We start from the raw sequence: 22,932 nt of genomic DNA, 5'->3' as shown, positions 1-22,932 counted from the left end.
CTAGGTGAGGGAAAGAGAATGTTCAGACAAGAGGTTGGTGATACAGAGAGAAGGCTGATCATCACAAAGTTGAATTACAGAAAGCAGAGTTAAAGAGCGTGGGGATGAAAGGAGATGTAAAGAACAGGGCTCAGTGAGCAGAAATGCCCAGCAATACAGAAATGAATGGTTAAGTATAAAATTATCTGTCTTACATTGTAATTAAGAGGATGTAGTCTAAAAATTTTAAAAAGTATATGAAGAAAACCTAAATGCAATGAACCTGAAATCTAATAAATAAAAAATTATGCTGTGTTTTGTAATAACTGGAAACAAAAACAACACTGAAATCCAGCACAACGTTCTATTTCTTGAGTTGGGTGGGATGTAGACGAGTATTCATTTTATTGTTCATTATGTGCCTACGAATCTCCTGGTTAGCTTGTTAAAGTGCAGATCTCATTCTCATTCTCTCTCTCTCTCTCTCTCTCTCTCTCTCTCTCTCTCTCACACACACACACACACACACACTTTCCCCGAAAATAAGACCTAACCGGAAAATAAGCCCTAGCATGACTTTTCAGGATGACATCCCCTGAACATAAGCCCTAATGCGTCTTTTGTAGCAAAAATTAATATAAGACGCAGTCTTATTTTGGGGGAAACACGGTATGTCACATGTATAATTTAACATTTCTACACATGAAAACACACCAAAATGAAGAAAGGCGATCCTGTCTTGCCAAACTAAAAAGGAGTATGGCCCAAGAAGGCTAGAAAAAGGGAATTAAAAAGAAAATGTCTATTTCAGTGACACCAGAAGAGGGTTCTCTGGAAAGTTAAAGGGAGGGTATAAAGCAGGTACACTGTGTTAGGGAAACAGGTGAGTCAAGACTGCAAAGCTGGATGAAAACCGGCATTAAGGACATTCAAGATGATGCTCCAAAATTCTAGCTCAGATTATGGTTTGGGTTTCCAATAGCGACCACAGGGAATGGTGTCTTCTGGCATTTCTCTCATTGAAAATACACAAAGCTATATTTCTAAACTACAATCTCTCAATTTGTTAGTATAATTCAAGAGTCAAATCTCTGAGCAAATGGATAAAAAAATGAGTTTCTGGGCTTACAAAGCTGAAGGTAAAATCTCTAAGGTAGGAATGACACAGAGATGTCATCCTGCCAACGTGACTTTCATTAGCATAATACAGCGGTTCTCAAAGTGTGGTCCATGCACTCCTAGGGCACCTCCGAGACCCTCTCAGGGGTCAAAATTATTCTCCCAATAATGCTAAGACGTATTTGCCCTTTTCCGCTATTTGACATTTTCACTGATGGCACAAAAGCAACAGTGGGTAAAAACTACTCTTTTCTGTGTGTTTGCTACCAGTACCTGTGGGTGTTGCACATAAGAATGTGGTGAAGCACTTGATGAAGCAGAAGAATGAATCATTTTACTAAACTTCAACCCTTGAATACATACATGCCTTTTTAATGATCTCTGTATCAAAACAGGAAGTACACGTGAAGCACCACCGCACAGGAGTGTCTCAAAGAAAAGCACGTGTGCATCAAGGCGCAAATTAGCCACTGTTGATGAAACACCGTTTTTACTTGAAAGACATGGGTATTTGGCAGACATTTTCTTGAAAATGAAATATGTGACCCTGTCACTTCAAGGAAAACAACTATTTGTTGACAATGATAAAATTTAAGCTTTCAAGAGAAACAGAATTTTGGAAACATATCCTCTACTGTGAGCTTGACAGCTTCCCAATGCTAAAGCCTCTTTTTATGAAATCGATGGTATTAACAAATGTAATTTTTTGATATTGTATAATGAAATGTGCCAATATTTAGAAGATCTCATAACTCAGTGAATCAATATTTTCCAAGCAACAATGTATAATGTTACAAAACAATTCATGGGTAAAGTATTCAAAGCACAAATTAGACCAATGGATTTTTATGTAACAATAAAAGTTCCTTCATATCCTTTCAGATTCCACCTTTAGGAAACTACGACCTATCAAGTTTTTGGAGTAGGATCAAAGAAGAAAATCCATAATTATCTGAAAATGCTCTTAAAATACCCTTTTCCTTGTCTATACATCAGTGTAAGGCCAATTTTCTTCATGTACTTCAACCAATACAACGTATCACTACAGATTAAATGCAGAACCAACTGTCTTCTATTAAGTTTATCTTCTATTAAGCCAGACACTAGAGAGATTTACAAAAATGTAAAACAATGCCATCTCATTAAATTTTTTATTTTGGAAAATAGTAATTCTTCATTAAAAATTTACGTAATCCATAATGGGTTTATTACTACTGCTAACAAATTAATAAATATTTTTAAATGTTTTGTTTTAATTTTTAACATGATAAACATCAACAGATAAAACCTGCATAAACAAAAGCTCTTTGGAGACCTCAATAATTTTTAAGGTTGTAAAGGGGTCCTGAGGAAAAAAGTTTGAGAACTGCTGCTCTATTCATTTTTGCTTTACATTTTGAGTCACAAAGGTTTAAAGCCCGCATGCTCGGGTTGAGCGATACAAGAACCCTGGGCTTACCACCTGTAGGAAGACCAGGTGCCTGCAGGTAGAGCACTGGGCATTCACAGAGGTACGACAGGCATTTCTCTAAGGTGGTGATCAGACGGCCTGGTGGTCCATATCGGCGGCTCTAAAACGCGCAGCAAACTCTGCATCGCCCGGCCACTTGTGAGAAACGCACACGACCAGGGCCCCTCCCCAAATCTACTGAAACAAGCTCTGGCCCAGTGACCTGCATTTTAAGCCCTTCTGGTGATTCTGATGATAAAGTTTTAAGAACCACTGTTCACCAACTGATCAAGAAAAGTTACTTAAAGTTCATTTTCTCAATTAGATGCACACAAATCATCCCCACGACCATTTCCCAAACACCACTACAAAAGCCTTGGTGACTTCACGCCTCTATGCTTTTGCTTTAGGTTTTCACTCAGCCTTGGATGCCCTTTTCAAGTCCATCTTCATCTGCCGCAACCGTTCTCAAGGACAAATCAGGCCGTCACTCAGCCCACAAAACCTCTCTCAACCTCACCAATGAAAACGTGTGTCCATCCTCCAATTTCCTGTACTGAGTCTGTATGTCTTCCCTAGCACCTAGCTCACTGAGCTGTGTGCTGTCGCCTATGGATTGCGCCAAACTATAAATGCCTTGAGGAGAGAAACTGTATTTTAGTCACTGTCATTTCCCACAGTACTTTTTTTTTTTAAAGGATTTTTTTTTCCTCAATTACTTTTTATTTATTTATTTTTTATTTTATTGGGGAAGGGGAACAGGACTTTATTGGGGAACAGTGTGTACTTCCAGGCCTGTTTTCCAAGTCAAGTTGTTGTCCTTTCAATCTTAGTTGTGGAGGGCACAGCTCAGCTCCAGGTCCAGTTTCCATTGCTAGTTGCAGGGGGCACAGCCCCCCATCCCTTGTGGGAGTTGAACCAGCAACCTTGTGGTTAAGAGGATGCACTCCAACCAACTAAGCCATCCGGGAGCTCAGCGGCAGCTCAGCTCAAGGTGCCGTGTTCAATCTTAGTTGCAGGGGGCGCAGCCCACCATCCCTTGTGGGACTTGAGGAATTGAACTGGCGACCTTGTGGTTGAGAGCCCACTGGCCCATGTGGGAATCGAACCGGCAGCCTTCGGAGTTAGGAGCATGGAGCTCTAACCGCCTGAGCCACCGGGCCGGCCCCCACAGTACTTTCTAAACAATGCTCATGAAATAAAATGAGTGTGAAAAATAGTCTCAATTTTTAAATGACTCTACAAACCCATTGGGGTGTACACAGTATTTTAAAAAGTTATACTTGGTGATTGCTACAGGTGACAGAAAAATATATGACACAGGCCTAAGCTCGAGAAATTTATAATGTAGTTGGAGAGGGAAGACCCACATATATGAAAAATAGCTAAAAATACAGTGCAACCAATTACAAATACAAAACCCTGTGACGATCCTGGAAGTGTTTTAGAAGATGGGTAGGCGGAGTGCATGAGGGCAGAAAGGAAAGGCTTCGCAGGCAAGGCAGTATTTGAGCCGGGCTCAAAGGAAAGTACTAGCATTATACAAGTGTCGGCAGTTAGGATTTCTAAAAAGGTAGTGAGAAAAATAAACCCAGAGAGGGAGACAAAGGAAGAAATGTATAAAGCATGTGAATAAGGCAGTGAGAAGCTCAGTTCGGCTAACGTCAGAAAATTCTTGTAAGAAATCAAGTTAGGTAAGTAAATTGAAAAGAGACTCTAAAGAGCCTTAGAGATCAATCTAAGAAATTTGCTATGATCAGTTTTTATTTGCCTTACAACTCAAATGAAAAGCCTCCTTTACTTCAAGACTGCTGGTACAAAATGAAAGATGTCTCGAGTTTCCCCTCAAGCCCTGTACTTATTTCATTTATTCACTTCCGTTATCGCGACCTTCGTTATCAAGCAAAGATTTAAACCAAGGATTGGCAGCCCTTTCCACAGGGGCATCCGAGTCTTCATTCACTCCAACCAAGGGTACAGGTAACACATGGGGGCTGCCAGGGCAGGTTTTCAATTTCAGGGAAGAGGAGCCATGAACATCTAAAGTTGATGATTAAACTGCAAACACAAAGGAAGGTTTTCTCATCTAAAGCCTTCAGATAACACCTCAGCGAGGATCAACTAGGAGAGGCTATAAAGATTAGCTACCACTGAACACAATGACAAACTCCAGCCTTTTCAACTCCTGTGTGCACAACGGGGGGTCGGTGGGGGAGACCAGATATTCCACAACCTACTTTGCCTTGATAACTTTTGGTTACCGTACCATGAACCACTCACCCCAGTATGTAGGTCAGGCTGGCTGAAAGTTAAATATTCTAAATTTGCACTCTCCAATATGGTAGCCAGCAGCCACATCAGCTGTTTAAATTTTAAGTCCTTTTTAAATGATACGAAATTTAAAATTCAGTTCTTCAGTCACACCAGCCACATTTCAAGTGCTCAGTAGCCAACAGGGCAACACAGAGAACAACGTCCATCATTGTAGAACATTCTACGGTACAGCACTGTCCTAGAACCTCCTCCATCCGGGGATGATCTACTTGCCAAATGAACAGTGTCCTTCAGAGCCACCACCTAAGGAAATTATAAGTTTATTTGAATAATACGGCTTTGGTCAAAACAGTCTTAACTCCCCTTTTAGAAGTAACTTCAAAGACAGTTTATAAGTTGCACTTTATTTGTGACTCAAGAAGGCAGTGACCATGTCAATCTCCCAGTGCTCTTCATTGGACTTGGCTCTTAAATGCTATTTAGCTGTTTCCAAAACCTGAATCAAAAAACCTCAAAAACATCATGATGTACAACTACTGAACACACCACAAATGTATCCAAGGCACACCGGGTAATTCGAAGAGTTCCAAAAGTTATTAATGGTGCATCACGATAATAAATGAACACCACCATCCTAGGTGAAAGAACTTAAGGTCTGGTGTATTTTTTCATTTGTTTTAAGAGTCAGTCACATTACTTTATAATCTCACTTTGCAAACTCTAAGACTGCAACATATACTACACACTCTCCCCCAGAATCCTTTATTTACACCATTGACTGATGCCATAGTTTTAATATTTCTTCAAGCCAAGAACCACTTGTAAAATGTTTATCTCTAGAATTTAACAACTCACTTCTGAACAGTCAAAAATAGCTACTACGTATTTTGCTTGTACATTCTCAGATGGGAGAGGCAGGGAGAGCAATCTACTTTCAAGCACCAACTATGTACCGGGAGAAGGGATCCAGAACATAGATGGATCAGCTGACAATTCCTTCTGACTCTTCCCTCTCATGAAAAGGTTTACATTTCCACCTGAAAACAGGAAGCTTTGTTGCCAAACATCAACACTAGAGGAACAGTTTTTCTTTTCTGTGTAACTGTAAGGTTTATTTTAAGAGACAAAAAAGCCAGGCTTGAAATAAGCAAAAATTTTGAACTAGATTAATATCTTAGTTTGTGATTTAACTCTGAGATCTGATCGAAATAACAAATTTAAAAGGGCAAGATATTTATTTCAGAGACGCAAATAACCTTTGAAGACCTATTCTCTTTGGTATTTCCAGAAAAGAAGTGTTCTTTATATGTCTTGAGAATGTCAGCCTTACTCAAAGTTAAGATTCCAGAAAATAGGACTGTTCTTCCACTCAGTAAAAAAATATGTTCTACCCTCTAGGAAGTCGAGGTTTGGTACACATTTGTCTAGCTTGTTAGATGTTAGAAGATACCAGCATCTGGGAAGATTTCAAGTGATGAGAACAAGGCTAGTACATAGCAAGCATCACAAATGTTAGCTATTATTATTTCTAAGAATCCAAGCACCCCATTTTCCTCTCAGATATAACATCTCTCACTATACATTATTTGAACAGGAAATCACATAAAAATCAGTCTTTCATTCTAAAAAAAATTTCAGAAGTTGGGGATATAGTTCAAGACTATAGCCTTCTCTCATCCCAATAAATTTAATAAAATTTAAAAAATGAATAAAACCTGAACTTTAAAAAAAAGACTATAGCTTCTCAAAGCACAGAGCATATGCTTACTGCACTTACTCCTTTTAATAAGTCACTCACATTATAATCTCGCTTTCCAAACTATAAGACTGTAACATACACTATCCACTCATCCCCAGAATCCTACCTTTACACCACTGACTGACTAATGCCATAGTTCTAATATTTTTTCAAGCCAAGAACCACTTGAAAATGTTTATCTCTGAAACTTAACAACTCACTTCTGAACAAGTGATAAGTAGGTGAGATATATTAATATATCACCTATAATATGCCTCATAAAGGTAAGAATATTGAAAACACCCACATAAAGAAAAAAGTTACTTGTAGTAAAAAAACAATGGGTTAGTTACCAGGACCTTGACGAAAAAACAAAAAGAAAACCTAGCAATGAATCCCAAGTGTGGAGGTGAAGCTAAGGCTTTCTAACTACGCAAGGCACAAAGAGCGGTTCCAGCTGCAGCTGCCCCAGGAAACCATCAGAGCGTCAGTTCAGGATGAATCTGGGATCACCCCCCTCTGCTAACACCCACTGCCATTCAGACCCCATCTCAATAACCCTTCCATGAAAGAGAGCTTGCAAAGACAACAGGAACCCAAAAGTTAAAGATTCAGTTCTATGCTCCCTGTATAAGAATATATGCTGAAAGCACAGAATTTTTTTTTTTTAAAGATTTTATTGGAGAAGGGAAACAGGACTTTATTGGAGAACAGTGTGTACTTCCAGGCCTTTTTTCCAAGTCAAGTTGTTGTCCTTTCAATCTTAGTTGTGGAGGGTGCCGTTCAGCTTCAAGTTGTTGTCCTTTCAGTCTTAGTTGTGGAGGGCGCAGCTCAGCTCCAGGTCCAGTTGCCATTGCTAGTTGCAGGGGGCGCAGCCCACCATCCCTTGGTCAAACCGGCAACCTTGTGGTTGAGAGCCCGCGCTCCAACCAACTGAGCCATCCGGGAGCTCAGCGGCAGCTCAGCTCAAGGTGCTGTGTTCAATCTTAGTTGCAGGGGGCGCTGCCCACCATCCCTTGAGGGAGTCGAGGAATCGAACAGGCAACCCTGTGGTTGAGAGCCCACTGGCTCATGTGGGAATCAAACTGGCAGCCTTCAGAGTTAGGCACATGGAGCTCTAACCGTCTGAGCCACCGGGCCGGCCCCAGAATTGTTTTTAATAATAAAAAGTGATCTCAAGTAGTTAAATATCGTCCCCGTAACTAAACTTGGCAATTTCATTTCTACAACTTACGTATTTCTAAAAAGCTGTCTTATAGACATCCCAGTTTAAAGGGACACATTTGAAAGGGAACACACCTATTGAATCCATAAAGGGCTCATCACCTCAAAGAAAGTAAATGTTTTAAGAGTCTAGGTCTTACATGTTTAAGAAAATAGGGACAGAGTGCTACAGAGGGAAAAAATAGGGAAGGAACACATAGGCCGCTGGGTCATAAATAATTGACAATACTGATAACCAAGTCTAATTATTTCAAATTGTTACTTATCTGGTGCTGTAGAGCTATTTCTACAGAACAAAGATGTTATATTTATTTGCAGGGAACAGTTAAATTGATAGCAAATTTCATAGCAAATAAAGCCAATGGATATTGGCAACAGCCATGCTACGGCCACAGCAAATGGTTAACCACAGACCCATTCACGCAGTGAAATACTTCTGCTCTACTAGGAGTTTTGTTTTTAAATGTCCTGCAGAAGATATTTTAAAACAGTGATTTTCTTATCATTACACAATCTTTTCCAACAAAACACAGGGGCCTAACATCAACATCTTTACTTTTTATCTACAGAAAGTGCAGAGAAGTCAACACAAATCTAGCAACAATGGGACAGACCGGTGGTACCTCATGGTGTCTGTAGAATCAGGCCAGGCCTCAAGCTCATATCTGGCTAGCAGCAGCGGGGCAAACATTTTGAGCAACCCTGGCTGTGAGGTCATGAGGATGACCTCACAAACAGGAATTCTGCTATTGGTCTGCCTCTAGGATGCAACCTCAGCACTTGAGAAAGAAAAACCACAAGGTTCTGTATCCCTGAACCTGTAACTGAGGACCCAAGCAATGCACCTTCAACCTAGAAAGGATCTTCCCATCTAAGATCAGCGGCATCTTTCTCCACCATGGACTGGCACCAGCAACGCGGGCAAGCCGAGAACAGCACATCTGCCTAAGAATTCAGCTCGCCACCAGGAATGTATTTTTATGTATTTCAAATTTGCAGGTTTTCATTTGGGTTCAGTTTCAAACATCTTTTCTCAGTATTCTCTCCTGGAAAATTAAGCTATCTTTAAGAACTCTGAACACTGAGTAGAAAGTAAATCATAAACTTACGTAACATGTTACCCCTGCCTTGCCACTCTAATATATTGCTAACTGCACCAGCCTTGATATTTACTGTACTAAGAGAATTACCATGCAGAGGCAAAAAGTTCATTTTCAGAAAGGCCAGACGTGCAAAACATTAATACAGCTCTGCAATATCACATCTTTGCTGAGAAAAGGCAAAATTACTAGATCGCTCTTACTGTTGTTCCTCACCCCCTCACGAGTCTTGGAGTTTGCAAGCCAGCACAAAATAAGAATTAGTGAAATTTTATTGGTATTTCTAAGTGGTTAAAAGTTCTTAAATTAGAAGGTAATATAACACAGAATTAATGATAATTATCTCCAGGTGCTGGGATTATTGGTAGTTTTTATTTTTTCTTTGTATTTTCTTGGGTTTCTCAAATTTTATTTGATAAACAGGTATAATTTCATAAGCAGGAAAAAAAATCTAATGATTTTTGAGCCACAATAAAATGGCTTCAACCAGGGAGTTAGGAAGCAGACGCTACTGTATTGCTTTCTACACAGGACTATAAGTGCAGCACAACAAGGCCAGTATGAGAAGGGGGTAGGCCTGTGCAGTGGGTAGGTGTTCATCAAGCTTATTTTTCTCCCCTGGGTAACAGGTCCTATTTCCCAGCTGCCTTTGCAGCTCAGTGTGACCACATGACCGAGTTCTAGCCAATGGAATGAGAGGAGCATGTGGGATGAGTGCCACTTTTAGGCCTAGCCCATAAAAATCTTCCCGTGTGCAATCCCCTATGCCCCATTCACCAGTGGCCTGATGAACGAGCTGGGCAACCTCAAAAGCACTGATTGGGGACAGTGGGATCACAACATGGAAGAAGCCTGAAGCCCTTCTCTCCATTCTCTCATCAGGAAATACCTACTCTGTACTTTTCCATAACTGAAAATAAACTTTTATCTATAAGTCAGTGAAATTAGTGGGTTTGTTACAGCAGCTAGCTGACCTTACCTAATACAACAGCAAAGAGATGAAAACTTCCTTTAGAGTTCTGGAATCATCTCAGCTAAGTAAACTGCTGGAAGAAACTTTTAGGATAAGCACCTAAGATAAAAATACTTCATTCTACAAAAAACATAATTGCATGAAAAATCAATGAAAGTACTATAGTTTCTTAAAACCAAAAAGACATTTTACTGGCAGGAGTAAAATATGTTTAAAACACAAGTATAGTTACAACATACTAAAACTCATGTAAAAAGACTGACAAGGGGTTAGTAACTGCTCAAGTTAGTTAACGGTACTATTCTACTTTTGTATATATTTGAAATTTTCCATAAAAAATTTTAATAGCAGATATTTTAGTAAAATCCAAACCACACTTTCTCCTTCACCCTTCATAACCTTAAAAAAAAGCTTAAGCAACTTACAGAAATAAGAGGTTCCTCAAAACAAGCAGTTCCCCCAAAAGAACATGGTGTAAATTACGTTCAAATAAAAAGAAATGATATTCTTCATAATTCTTTGATTTCTTAAGATTTTGTTTAGTTTTTGTTTTTTAGTTTACCCATTAAAAAATGTGGCTTTTGGGGCGGACGGGTGGCTTAGTTGGTTAGAGCGTGAACTCTGGGCAATAGGGTTGCTGGTTCGATTCCCACGTGGGTCAGTGAGCTGAGCCTGCCGCAACTAGAATGAAGACAACAAGCTGCCACTGAGCTGCCACTGAGCTCCTGGGCGGCCAGACAGCTCAGTTGTTTGGAGCGTATGCTCTCAACCACAAGGTTGCCGGTTTGACTCCCGCAAGGGATGGTGGGCTGCGCCCCCTGCAACTAAGATTGAACAATGGCAACTGGACTTGGAGCTGAGCTGCGCCCTCCACAACTAAGATTGAAAGGACAACAACTTGACTTGGAGCTGATGGATCCTGGGAAAAACACACTGTTCCCCAATAAAGACCTGTTAAAAAAATAAAAATAAAAAATGTGGCTTAAAATTTAAAAACAAATGTATAGTGCCCACTTCGGCAGCACATACACTAAAATTGGAATGACACAGAGAGGATCAGCATGACCCCTGTGCAAAGATGGCATGCAAATTTGTGAAGCGTCCCATATTTTTAACTAATATAAAATACTGAATGTCAACTGTAACCGAAAAAATAATTTAAAAACAACAACAAATGTATGAAAAGAGGGTTAGAAATGAACACCAGGATTCTGTCCCAGCTGGATGACCTTAAGCAAGTATTTAACCGCTTCCCAAACCCGTCATTCTCATCTATAACCTGAAGATACTGATTAAATAAGTTCTATTTCTAACTCCATCCTTTTGTGGTTCCACTGTTTTGGATGTCAAATCCAAACTCAAGGGGAAGAGCAAGGATTCAAAAGTGAAAGGAAAGCGACTGTGGCTCTAAGGAGGCCAGAATAAGAGTCGTCTGCCTGCCATCAGTGAAGAACGAACCCAAATCTGATAAGATTGGCTTCTCACAAGCTCCGCATCTCCTGGCACTCTCTCCAGCCTGGCATTGTGTCATCCGAGGCAAATCACATCTCCACACTTCACCTCAATCCCTTTATAGCCCATTTCGGCCCCTCAGCAAAATGAACATACTCCTTTATTTACTATTTCTGGAAATTATGTTGGGAGGCAGAGTTGAAGAATTTGCAACGAATCAATCTGCCAGGAGAGGGAGTTTCACACTGGGCCTCCAAGAACAGGCTGTGTGCTATGGTAGTAGACTGGGCACCTGGAAACGCAGGTTTCGGCTGGCCCCCCAGGTGACCCTGAGGAAACCCAGCAGCACACAGGTTAAGTGACTTACCTGTAGACAGCCGCACTTTGAGACTTCTGACCTCCCTTCTAATCCTAAAATGTTAAATGTCCATGAACTTAATAACAGAGAAGGGGAATGAAAAGTCAAAGTAATGGAAAGTCAGTCTAGTTTAAGAGAAAGATGTTTCGGAAGCTGATTTTCAAGCCAAGCTTGAGAGAAAAATGCAAAGGCTGTGTGAATATCATATTCCTGAGTTTGGGAGGTTCATTCACAGCTTGAACCTATCCCCTGAAGTCATGGTTATGTAAGTGTCTGTCTATGCTGTGTCACTTGCTGTCCCCCCACCCCCAACACACAAGACACAGTGTAACCTGAGCCTGCCTGCTTCAGCCACTGAAAACACTTACACAACACTCTCGGAGCTTTCCAAATGGACTTGTATTTCCACTAAAGAAAGGCGAGTTGTTCAATTTTTTTCCCCTTTCAGTTTCATTCACATTCATATTTCTGTACATATAGAAAAGACTGAAGAAAACAAAACTGAAGAGCTCTTACATATTTTCTTCAATTCCTGGGTAAAACAAGAAAGGTTGTAACTTCACATAAGACTATCAAGGCCTCATCAATAAGCTGATCGGCCTGCCTGGGACCAATTTCAGCACATCTCATATCCTCGCTGAACTGAGCTGAACGGGCTAGTACATTTCTACACCCAAAGCCCACGAGCAGCACATTCTCATAAGAGCGTCCAAGGGACACAGGAAATGACTCTAAAATATAAGCAGACGCATCATCTCCTCACAGGGTCTGTCCCGACTACATTTCCTGCCCTCTCTCTTCCTTCTCTGCACTGCTCTAGCCACTGCGCAGTCTTCTATTACTGAACGATGAATCACACTCACTCCTGTCTTGTTTGCATATCATGCTATGACTAAGTCCCTCATGGTCAGGGATGAGGTTTGTCTTTGCACCCAAAAGATCTAAAAAAGTATCTGGTACATAGTAAGAGTTCCAAAAAGTTCTGAACTGACTCAACATCAAAACAAGAACCCATAAAATGATGCACTATTGCTATTTCAAACTAGGGCATCAAGTTAACTGTATGTCACCCTCTAAGCACTTGAACACGACACCATCGGAGGATTTCCCAAGCCTGGAGCCTCCTTTGAAAAGCAGGCCCATGAAGCTATGGGCAAACTGCACAATTACTACCTCCAGCGAGTGGTGTATAAGAGCCATGAGTCTCAAATTGTATCATTACCTTTGTTGACACTACTATACTTTTCTAGAACAGCACTGTCCCATAGAGATATAATGCGAGACAAATGTGTAATTTTGAATTTTCTAGTAACCATGTTTTAAAAAATTAAAAAGAAACAGCTGAAATTATCATTTTATTTAACCCAATATATCTAAAATATTACTTCAAAATGTAATCAATATAAAACCTATTAATAAACTATTTCACAGTTTTTTCATACTAGGTCTTTGAAATATATTGTGTATTTTATACTTATAGCACATCTCAACTTGGACTTGCCACATTTCAAGTACTCAATAGCCATATATGGCTTGTGGCTACTGTATTAGACAATGCAGGACTAAAATATACGAGGTGTGATCAAAAACAAGGTGAATGTTTAAATTTTAAAATTTATTACAGTAAAAGACACATTGCCATTAATCCCCCTCAAAAAACTCCCTCTCACTTCAAACACACATCCCATCATTCTTGCCACTTTCTGAAGCAGTTCTGGAAGTCTTCTTTCATGAGTGTCTTTAGTTGCGCTGTCGTGGCTGCCTCCATGTCCTGAATCAATTCAAAACGTTTACCTTTCATCATCATTTTGACTTTGGGGAAGAACCAGAAGTCTCATGGTGCCAGATCTGGTGAATAAGGTGGATGAGGACACACAGTACTGTTTTTATTTGACAGAAATTGCCGTACCAGAAGTGACACGGAGCATTGTCATATTAGAGGATGAAACCAGTTGCCCATTTTTTAGGCTGTTTTCTATGCCTATCATTTCTTAAATGCTCTAATGAGCTCTTATCATATTCAGAGTTCACCATAGTGTTCCTGCATATAAACTCGCTCACACAATTCCATCAAAAAAACACAATTAACATCACTTTGATGTTACTCATACTCATAGAAAACGGCCTGAGAAATAGGTAAACATTTCATCGTCCATCATGACAACGCCCCGTGTCATTACAATATATAAGTGAGGAAAAGGGCAGAAAAATGTAAACTCTTACAATAAAACCGTGAATAACTTAATTGTTCTTCTGATAAAAAAGGAAAAAATAGCATTTACAGTAAGAGGACCTTTAGAATACCTATTTGATGGGATACATAATGTATAAAGAAGCCCTGCTTGTAGCACAAGGCACTGCCCAGACAGCTCAACACTGAATTTGAAAATACCCCCACGTAAAACTCAAAGCAAAGTATAGAGATTGAGTTACAGATGAAAATTTAACAAGTGTCTCCAGATACAAGAGAGGAACCTGAGACTTAATGACTGGCAGATTAGAGGCCAATAGAGCAGGAGGCAGCATTTCAAGCACAAAGAGGAAGGAGAGCCCCGTTCCTCTCAACCACCTGAGTTTAGCTTCTGCTGTCTTTCCGAGAGCAGGAAACCAATGCAGTCAAGGAATGGTGTGATAAGAACACATGGAAAGACAGGCTTGGGGACTGGCAGGAAAAACTGCAGGAGAAAAGAAGGTGTGACTATAGTGTCCCACGCTTTAACTCCTGGGAAACTTGGCAGTCTTCTCAATGAAGACACAGAATCTCCGTGGGGGATGGAGAGGGAAGCATCTCCTCAAGGGCAGAGTATCTGGCCAGCATGAGAGGTCAACGCAAACTGATGATGAGTGACATGAAGCCACCCAAGGTCATCATTCATCACTGTCCTGGCCTCCCAGGATCTTACCCCTTGAACACAGGGAAAATGTGTGTGATGTCACCAAGCACAGTTTAGGGCACGGACCACAGAAGGGCCACTGTTTCCTATCAGTGCAATAACGAGTGAAATACACTAGAGAGAAGAGCAAGCAGGGAACTAGAGCCGTTGGGTTTCAGCAGCAACTAAGTGGCTGTTTCGAAGGGTGAGGGTAAAATCTTACACATGGAGGTGAGTCAACTAAGGCTGGTGCCTGTGGTGATGGAGGGGGAAACTCCAAATGTCTTTATCCCACTATCTCCAGCAGCATATTCCAAAACTCTGGAATAATGGAAAGATTAGCCAGGGAAAAAGGCCTTACAACCTTGTCAGAAATAAACATACATAAGAAGTGAAAGAGAGCAATTTTCCAGATTGGAAAGAGAGAGAGAGTGCATCTTCCAGAGAGCTGACTCTGACCTTCCAAGGCGTAGGCCTAAAAGGGTGGAGCAGTGTCTCAAATCTGTTCAGGAGGCCAGAGCTTCTGGAAATAGTGGTGTTCTGAATAGAATACATACCATGAAATACTGAAACACAGTATAAAGTGTAAAATTTCTAAACATAGGTCAGTAGTAGGAGCCTAAGACTTAAACTAAAAACCCCTACACAAAGTAAAAAATGAAGTTAAGAAAACCACTGTTTATTTTTTAATTTTTCACATAAATGGAAAAAGCAGCACTCTAGTCTAGCTGGAAGATGACCAGCAGTCTCCAAAGACCGCCAGGCTAAAGAAACAGAACCTTCGAAGGAGTGAAAGTTGCCTGATACCTCTCACTTCATTCAAGTCATTTTTGTACTGCTTTTGATAAACTTACAGTTAGCCCACAAGCTGAAGACAGAGCTGGTAATAACATTCTTATAGTGCTAAATTTATACATTTCACAAATCATCATAAAGCATGACACAAAATAATAAAATCAATTAAAGGAAGGGAAAAGCAGACATGAGAGAAACAGGTAAAACATAAAAGACATCCACTTCACTATGGTACCACTTGTCAACACTACTGTTCAGTTCCACATCTATCAAATTTGTTTTCTTGTTTTTACAGGATTTACTTACACTAATTCCAAAAGCCATGTTTGGGAATTAGAGCACTCAGAGATGGTTCTTCACAAACATGGTCATTCCTGTCTTCACTCACAACAAGGGACCATTCCTTATTACCGTGTTTCCCCGAAAATAAGACCTAGCCAGACAATCAGCTCTAAAGCATCTTTTGGAGCAAAAATTAAGACCTGGTCTTATTTTACTACAACATAGGACCGGGTCTTATATAATATAATGTAAGACCAGATATGACATAATATAACATAATATAACATAATATAATATAATACCGGGTCTTATATTAATTTTTGCTCCAAAAGACGCATTAGAGCTGATTGTCCAGCTAGGTCTTATTTTCGGGAAAACACAGTAATTTCAAATTACTGTACCTTTCTCCTGGTAGATTACTGAACAAACGTTTATTGAATATTAAAGCCTTGTAACCTATCCTTTTTTATTCCATTGTCAAGAATATTCATAAACACCAGTATTTCCTCAAAGATTTCCACTTCGAGTAAGCTCAAGCGTCCTTTCACATCTGGACAGCTCCTATAGCTGTCGTCACTCTGGATTCATAAGGGAAGTGCTCACTGAAATACCGCAGCCCAAAAATGTTAGTAAGATTCCAGGCGGCACACCTCTGAGTCTTCCTTAGCCTTCTGTCACCTTATTGTACTAGAGCGACGCTAAGATCTAGTTTCACTGATATTTGTTAACATATGTAAATACTTATGGATATTTCATACACTATATATAACTTTTAAAATATACCAGCCTCAAACAGCTTTAAAATTAACTCAAAGATTAAAAACACAAAATGCATATTTCTAGCAAGGATAAAGTACAAAAGATGGAAGATAAGCAAATAGTGCGGTCACTGTTTAAAAAGATCAATGTGAAAAGCCTTCAGACACTAAAGGACTGACATAAGCCAGTAAGAGTCAGAAAATTAATTGGCTCCTTAATGCAAATGGTGCATTTCGACAAGGGAGTTTCTAAGCAGTAGAGCGCTTACAAAGCAGTTGATGAAATCAGCCGACCAACCCTGAGTGCTGGTTTGACAATATCATACAATAAGACACCGAGAAAGTTTTACCACATCTTTCTATTACAATCAGAAGTAGACTTCGAAGTGATGAAAGACTGAGTTTCGGATGTTTGCTGAATGAAGTCAGAACAGGGTATCAACAGATAACCCTTAGAAAAAATTATTTTGTGCTTGAAAATTACATGTTTTTAAAACTTAGAGTGTGTATGACATAGTACAGAATATAAATTGTACACAGAGTTTCAGTCTATAGCAGTTTTTAAAAGGAAGAGGAAGGGGTCAAAACCCAACCAAGGTGGAAAGGACTTGGGTCCTCAGACTACCTTGCCACAGATGGAACTCTGTGCCATGACGCAACTGCCTGCAATTACAAATGTCTGTACAAGCTCAGTCTGAGTGAAGATTTATTTTATGTTCCCGCTACTTAGGTCTAAGCAAAAAATAAGCAACCTCCCAAAGTTCCTCCGTCTACAAAAGAACTGGGTGTGGTGAGGGAGAGGGGATATGAAAAGCTGAATGATTTGAGCTATTTTGCTCCTTTACACAAGCTTCTACAAAATCCTGTGACTTTGTAACTCTAATACCACCAGCATAAGACAGATCTTAAAAGGGACTGAAATTACTAGGCCTGGTTAGTATCTCCCAGAAGAACTTAATAGGTCAACAGCAGTCAATTAGACTAATGTGTAAAAAGGAGCGAATATGCTTAAAATAGCATAAAGTTTTAGACTCAGAAGAGACATTAGCAATCTAGTTCAACTTCCTCGTTTTATCACTGAGGAAATTGCTTCTAAAAAATGAAATCACTTGTTAAAGTCACAGTTACTTTGGGATTTAAACCCTAACCTCCACGTGAAAGACCCCTGACCCTAAAGTATGCTGATCAGTAAGTTTCTGAATGCCCATACGAAAAGTAGCCACATACCAACTGTTTGTTCTGAATGAGAAAAGAGCACAGACAATTCACTTCCTTGAGAACCAATTACTTCCTTGTTTTTTTCTCTTTATAAAAGGTTTCTTGTTTTTACTTTGCAAGGGAGCAAATTTAATAGTTGCTATAGGTCTTTCCCCCTCCACCTGAGGGATGGACATGTCCCCCCACCCCGGATGTACTTTTTCCCCTCTGAGGGGTGTATATTTATTGGGCTCCCCACCACCACCCAAGGGTTATAGGTCTTTAGATCCAATGGGAAAAATAATCACATTTCTATTTTCACACTGTGTACTGAAGGATACCTGGCTATTTCAAGAGAAGATACCACTCTACAAAATTTACTCATAAGTCCCTAAGTTTTCTATACAACCACCCGAGACGCTGTAAATGGAAACCAGAAATTGGTTTCATTTGGATCTTAACAGCCAACTTCACTGTTGGTTATTTTTACCTATTTCGGTAATCTTCTACACACGCACACACAGAAGGTTCTATCAGACCTTAGGTTTAGGAAAAAAAACTCCACCTGTAATTAAACTGCAGGAAATAAAGCTGACAAACATACGACTACAAAAGGCCCTGAAATTTGGCAAGGCACAAGTTCTGACTTGAGGAGCACGAGGTGTTTTTCCATGCTGAATATTTAACTCATCATACATTACAAGTTCTTCAGTGACAACTGTTCATTAAAAATATGCCCTTTAATAATGGCAAGGCACGCCTACTCAAATTAACTTTCTAAAACACAGCAAGAAGAAAGATTTTCATTACCCATGCTAGTAGAAGTAGGGTTTCCCCCATTCTGACTTAAATGAAAGAAAAAAAATTGAAGTGTAAATTCCTTTAGCAATGGGAAGTCAGGAAGACGCAGGGATTACGGGAAGGAGAAAGAGGAGTTCTAACTCGCACTGTTTCACACACATTCATTCATTTAATCGTCACAACAACTGTCCGGAATAGCCATCATCCCCAATGTACAATCAGAAAAATGAGCTCCAAAAAGTTAAGCAGTTTGTACAAAGTCTTCCACCAAGTAACAGAGCCAGGATTTGCTGTCAGGCAAAGGACTGAATTCTTGCTCATAACCTCACGTCCATTAACAGCTGGGGGTTCCCCAAGAGCAGCACGTGTCTGTTTTACTCAACTTTGTACCTCTAACATCTGAGCTAGGGCCTCCCTACAGTAGGTGCTCAATAAAAGCCTGATGAATATATGAATTAAAAGATAAATTGGTAAACTCAACAACAACAAGAAAAACAACCAGATTCAAAAGTGGGCAAAGGACTCGAATAGACATTTTTTCCGAAACTATACAAATGGCCAAAAAGCACATAAAAGGGTACTGAATATCATCAGCCATGAGTCCAAGGCAAATCAAAATCACAGTGAGATACCACACTTCCTCTGACTGTAATCAAAAAGATAAATAACAAGTGTTGGTGAGGATGTGAACAAATTAGAACCTCCTTCTTTGCTGGTGGTACAAACATGTTGGAAAACAGTTTGCAGTTCCTCAAAAGGTAGAGCGCTCCCATACGAACCACTCCTAGATATACACCCAAGACAAATGAAAATATATGTCCACTCAAAAACTTATAGAAAAATGTTCATAGAGCATTATTCATAATAGGCAAAAAGTGGGAACCACCCAAATGTCTATCAGCTAATGAACAAACAAAATGTGTCATACCCATACAATGGAATATCATTCAACCATAACAAGGAATGAAGTTTGGATACACCCTACAACATGGGTGAACCTTGAAAACATTTTGCTACATATAAGAAATCAGTCATATTGTATGATTCCATTTATATAAAATGTCTAGAATAGGCAAATCTATAGAAACAGAGAGTAGGGTTGAGAGAGTTGGGGGGAAATGAAGAGTGACTGCTAAGGGTGCAGGGTTTCTTCTCAGTATGAAGAAAATATTCTACAACTCATTGCAGTAATAGTTGCACAACTCTGTGCGGGGAAAAAAAGGTATTTGGTGTACACAGCAGGTTTCCTGTTTGCCACTTACAACCAGCAGAAAAAAGACTTGCAGAAAACTCGGTGATTCTAAAATGCTCAAGACCAGCAACACGGGCAGGGAAGCCTCTCCTTGATATAAACCCAAACTTCTTAGTTTTATAGCCTGTTAGCTGCCCTCAAACTACAGGGCAGTAAACTATGTGCTAGTACCTCAACATGCTACTTTTATGCCTCGTATCTTTGCTCAGTCTGGAATGTTCTACCCAACCTATCCCTGCCTAGAAACCCTAGATGTTCACCAGTCCTAACACCAGTGCTAATTCCTACTCGGGAAGCCTTCCCTGACTCCCTCCCATACACACACCTCCAAGGCCTGTGAACCGATCCTCTTCCGCGGAACCATCACACCACCCTTTCAGCCTATACCTTACTCATCAGTTGTCTCATCTCGTGAGACAGAGAACTCCTTGTACCCAGCCAGTCTTCACTGCACTCAACAAATGTTTGATACACTGGCATCTCTGGGGCTTTCTCCCACCTCATGGAACATTTTCTATTGGCCACATTCATCTGAAAAGCTTTAATGTAAGTGTAGCCATGCTATAAAATAAACCAAGTGACCCACAGGCCACCAGTGAAACAGGACTGGCCTTTCCTGTTTTTCCTGGCTTCTCGGTATTTGAAAGAGCTGACGATTCCCCCTGCACTAATACCACCTGACAAGGTTATCCAGAGACCTCCAGTTCATCAAGGCTGAATCCCTTTCATCAATAGAGCGACACCACGGGGTAGATAGAGCAGATGTCACCCCCATTTTACAGAGCGAGAAGCAGATTGCGAGAGGTTAAGCAACTTGCCCAAGTTCACAGGACTCACAAAGCTGAGGCTGCAGCAAATCCAGGACCTCAGACCTCTTAATATAGTTCTGATTCCCCATGATGGTTTGCTGAGAATATTTCCAGTGAAAATATACTTTTTAATTACTTAAAAAATATAGATCCAGATATATAGATCCAAAATATAAAGAAAAAAAGAGTGGAAAAACATACTCTAAAATACTGAAATGATTTTGTCTAGACAGAATTATGAATAATTTGCTTTTTTCTGTTTTTGTATGTGTGTGTTTTATACCGTATGCATTGAACCCACATACTTGAGAGCTAATACACGTTATGAAATGTATGGGCCATTGTAAAACTAGTATATAAGGAAAAAATAAACCTGAGACCTCAAAGAAAAATAATAACTTCAATGGAAAACATTTTCTAAAATCTAAATTTGACTCTGATACTAGATTCTCAATGAAACAACCTAAGCAAGCTATATATGCCTTATAACAAAAATTAGCAATATGGTTTCATGGGACACACACACTTTTTTTCTAGTCACCCATGTGTGAAACTTAGCAATAAACGTTTTCTTTCACTGAGGCTATAAAAACCTTACCCTGTCTATAAAGTTTATTTATTCCATAGTCTGGAAAAGAAATGTCTAAATATGTTCCTTCCTGCCTTAGGTATTAGAACATAATATTTCTGGTAAGAAGTCATTCTATGGAGGAAATCAGTTACAGAGAGAAGGTAAGAGGTCAAAATATTTGATTAAAAGACTTTTAGGAAAATATTCCTAATATTTCTTATCTTTCCTGAGAAGAGAGGAAAAAGACATGCCAAGTATTTCAGTGCACAACTTGACTACGGATTCGTAGAATCAGAAAAAAACCCAAAAACCTCATTAAAGTTGCCTTCCCGTATGCGTCCTTTATACATCAAACCCGAATTCTGGATGATGTGCACATCCTGAACATCTGGCTCTTCAGGCCCGACAGTAAATCAAGGACTCGGCAATTTTAAGTGCAAAAAGTGGGCAGTTAAAACTGGGATCTAATTCAAGCGATCCTCAGACATAAGTAAACAAATATCAAACACTTACTTTAAGTTGGAAGTACATTAGCCCTTCTACTTATATAAAACATTAGGGCCGTAAAACGTCTCTCTGTAATCTCATTGGGATTCCTGAGAAGAGGTAGATGGAAATGCATTTCCCCAGGGAAAGAGACAGCAGAGAAAGTTCCCAACAGGGATTCTGTAACAGGACTACTTCCTCTTTTCTAAGATTTGCAAAGAATACTTTTAAGATTTTGTGGCTGAAGCACAATAACATAGACAATTAAAAAGACAGACCCACCCACTGAGTTAGTGCAAGTGGAATCTGTCTTTCTGAAAGTGCCAGATGGAGATTAAAAGAAAAAAAGCTCTTTACTAATTGTGGCCAAGATTCCTTGGTACTTGGTGCCAGGGCCAGGATATTAACCCAGATGTCCTAGCCAAATTCAAGGTTGGTTAATTACAGCCTGCCAACCAACAAAAGGAAAAAAAAAAAAGCCTCTTCTGTTTCCCAGATTGAAATCTGAAGAGGTCACTCTTACTTGAAATTCTTGCGTAGTACCATCAGTCAGTATGTTTTCCCTTAAAAGTGCCTTGTAACTCAAATGCTGATTTAAAGCATATAGATTCTTTGAGTTCCACCTACATGGGAAATACACTATGTATATTAAAAATATGTAAGATGCTATAATAGTTTAAAGCACCCCCTAAACAATTATCTAAAAAAATTCACAGCCAGGGTGATACTGCCTCTGCTTTCCAATGAAGATTTGAAAGACTTGCATAAAGATTTATATCAAACACAAATTTTGAACCATGAAACTTTTAAAACTAAAAAGGAAGGCTCTGCTGCCAGGAGCACAATTCTAGGAAAAAGCTATATATGCAAATGTCAGTTACAAGGCCTCCCATGGTTGAGCAAAGATCCTGCATACAAATAGGAAAGTATTCACTCAATAGCAAGTCTGAACATCAAGTACTGGTCTGGCCTGCCAGCCACTGAAGGTTCCACTGCCAATACATTCTGTGCATTGCTTAAAATAACATAAACTCTGGTTCAATTTCTAGCTCTGTATTCACTGGCAGTGTGGTCTTTTAGGTAAGTTAGTAAAATTCTTTGAGCCTCAGTTCCCCACATCTTTAACTCTTTCTTCATCAAAATCACTAACAGACATTATTCTTTCTCTCCCTCTTTTTAAATATTTTAATAAATATGTATTTTTAAGGACTACAACCTCCATAGCCTTAAATTATCTGCCCCCTCCCACGTTTCCACCTCAGGACCTTTGCACTTGCTTTTCCATCTCTCTAGTATGCTCTTCCCTCTGGGAGCTACATTCCCTCACTTCCTCTAGATTTCTACTGAAAAGTCACATTCTAAGTAAGGTCTCCTCTTGCTACCTTATCTAAAATTTCCATCAGCCCAACTCTTGTCCACAAAACTTCGTATTCCCCCTTCC

General features: G+C 39.7%; 1 protein-coding gene and 1 non-coding gene across 16 annotated transcripts in view; one reads left to right on the top strand and one right to left on the bottom strand.

The window, feature by feature from the left end:
* CLIP1 (CAP-Gly domain containing linker protein 1) overlaps positions 1–22,932 on the bottom strand; it is a 105,808-nt gene that overhangs the window by 79,915 nt on the left and 2,961 nt on the right. The window contains exon 1 of one of the 15 annotated variants that reach the window (XM_033097407.1): positions 11,677–11,816. The exons of the other annotated variants lie outside the window; for them this stretch is intronic. The gene's annotated coding sequence lies outside the window, so the exon portion shown is untranslated. Of the gene's footprint in view, positions 1–11,676; positions 11,817–22,932 lie in introns of those variants that run through there. 15 annotated transcript variants of the gene reach the window in all.
* LOC117017907 (U6 spliceosomal RNA) lies at positions 10,864–10,970 on the top strand. The gene has a single exon (XR_004422140.1). It is a non-coding gene; the product is annotated as a U6 spliceosomal RNA (small nuclear RNA).

Source organism: Rhinolophus ferrumequinum, chromosome 25 (genome assembly GCF_004115265.2).
Source record: "Rhinolophus ferrumequinum isolate MPI-CBG mRhiFer1 chromosome 25, mRhiFer1_v1.p, whole genome shotgun sequence".
Taxonomy (NCBI): domain Eukaryota; kingdom Metazoa; phylum Chordata; class Mammalia; order Chiroptera; family Rhinolophidae; genus Rhinolophus; species Rhinolophus ferrumequinum.
This window is presented reverse-complemented; position numbering and strand designations above follow the sequence as displayed.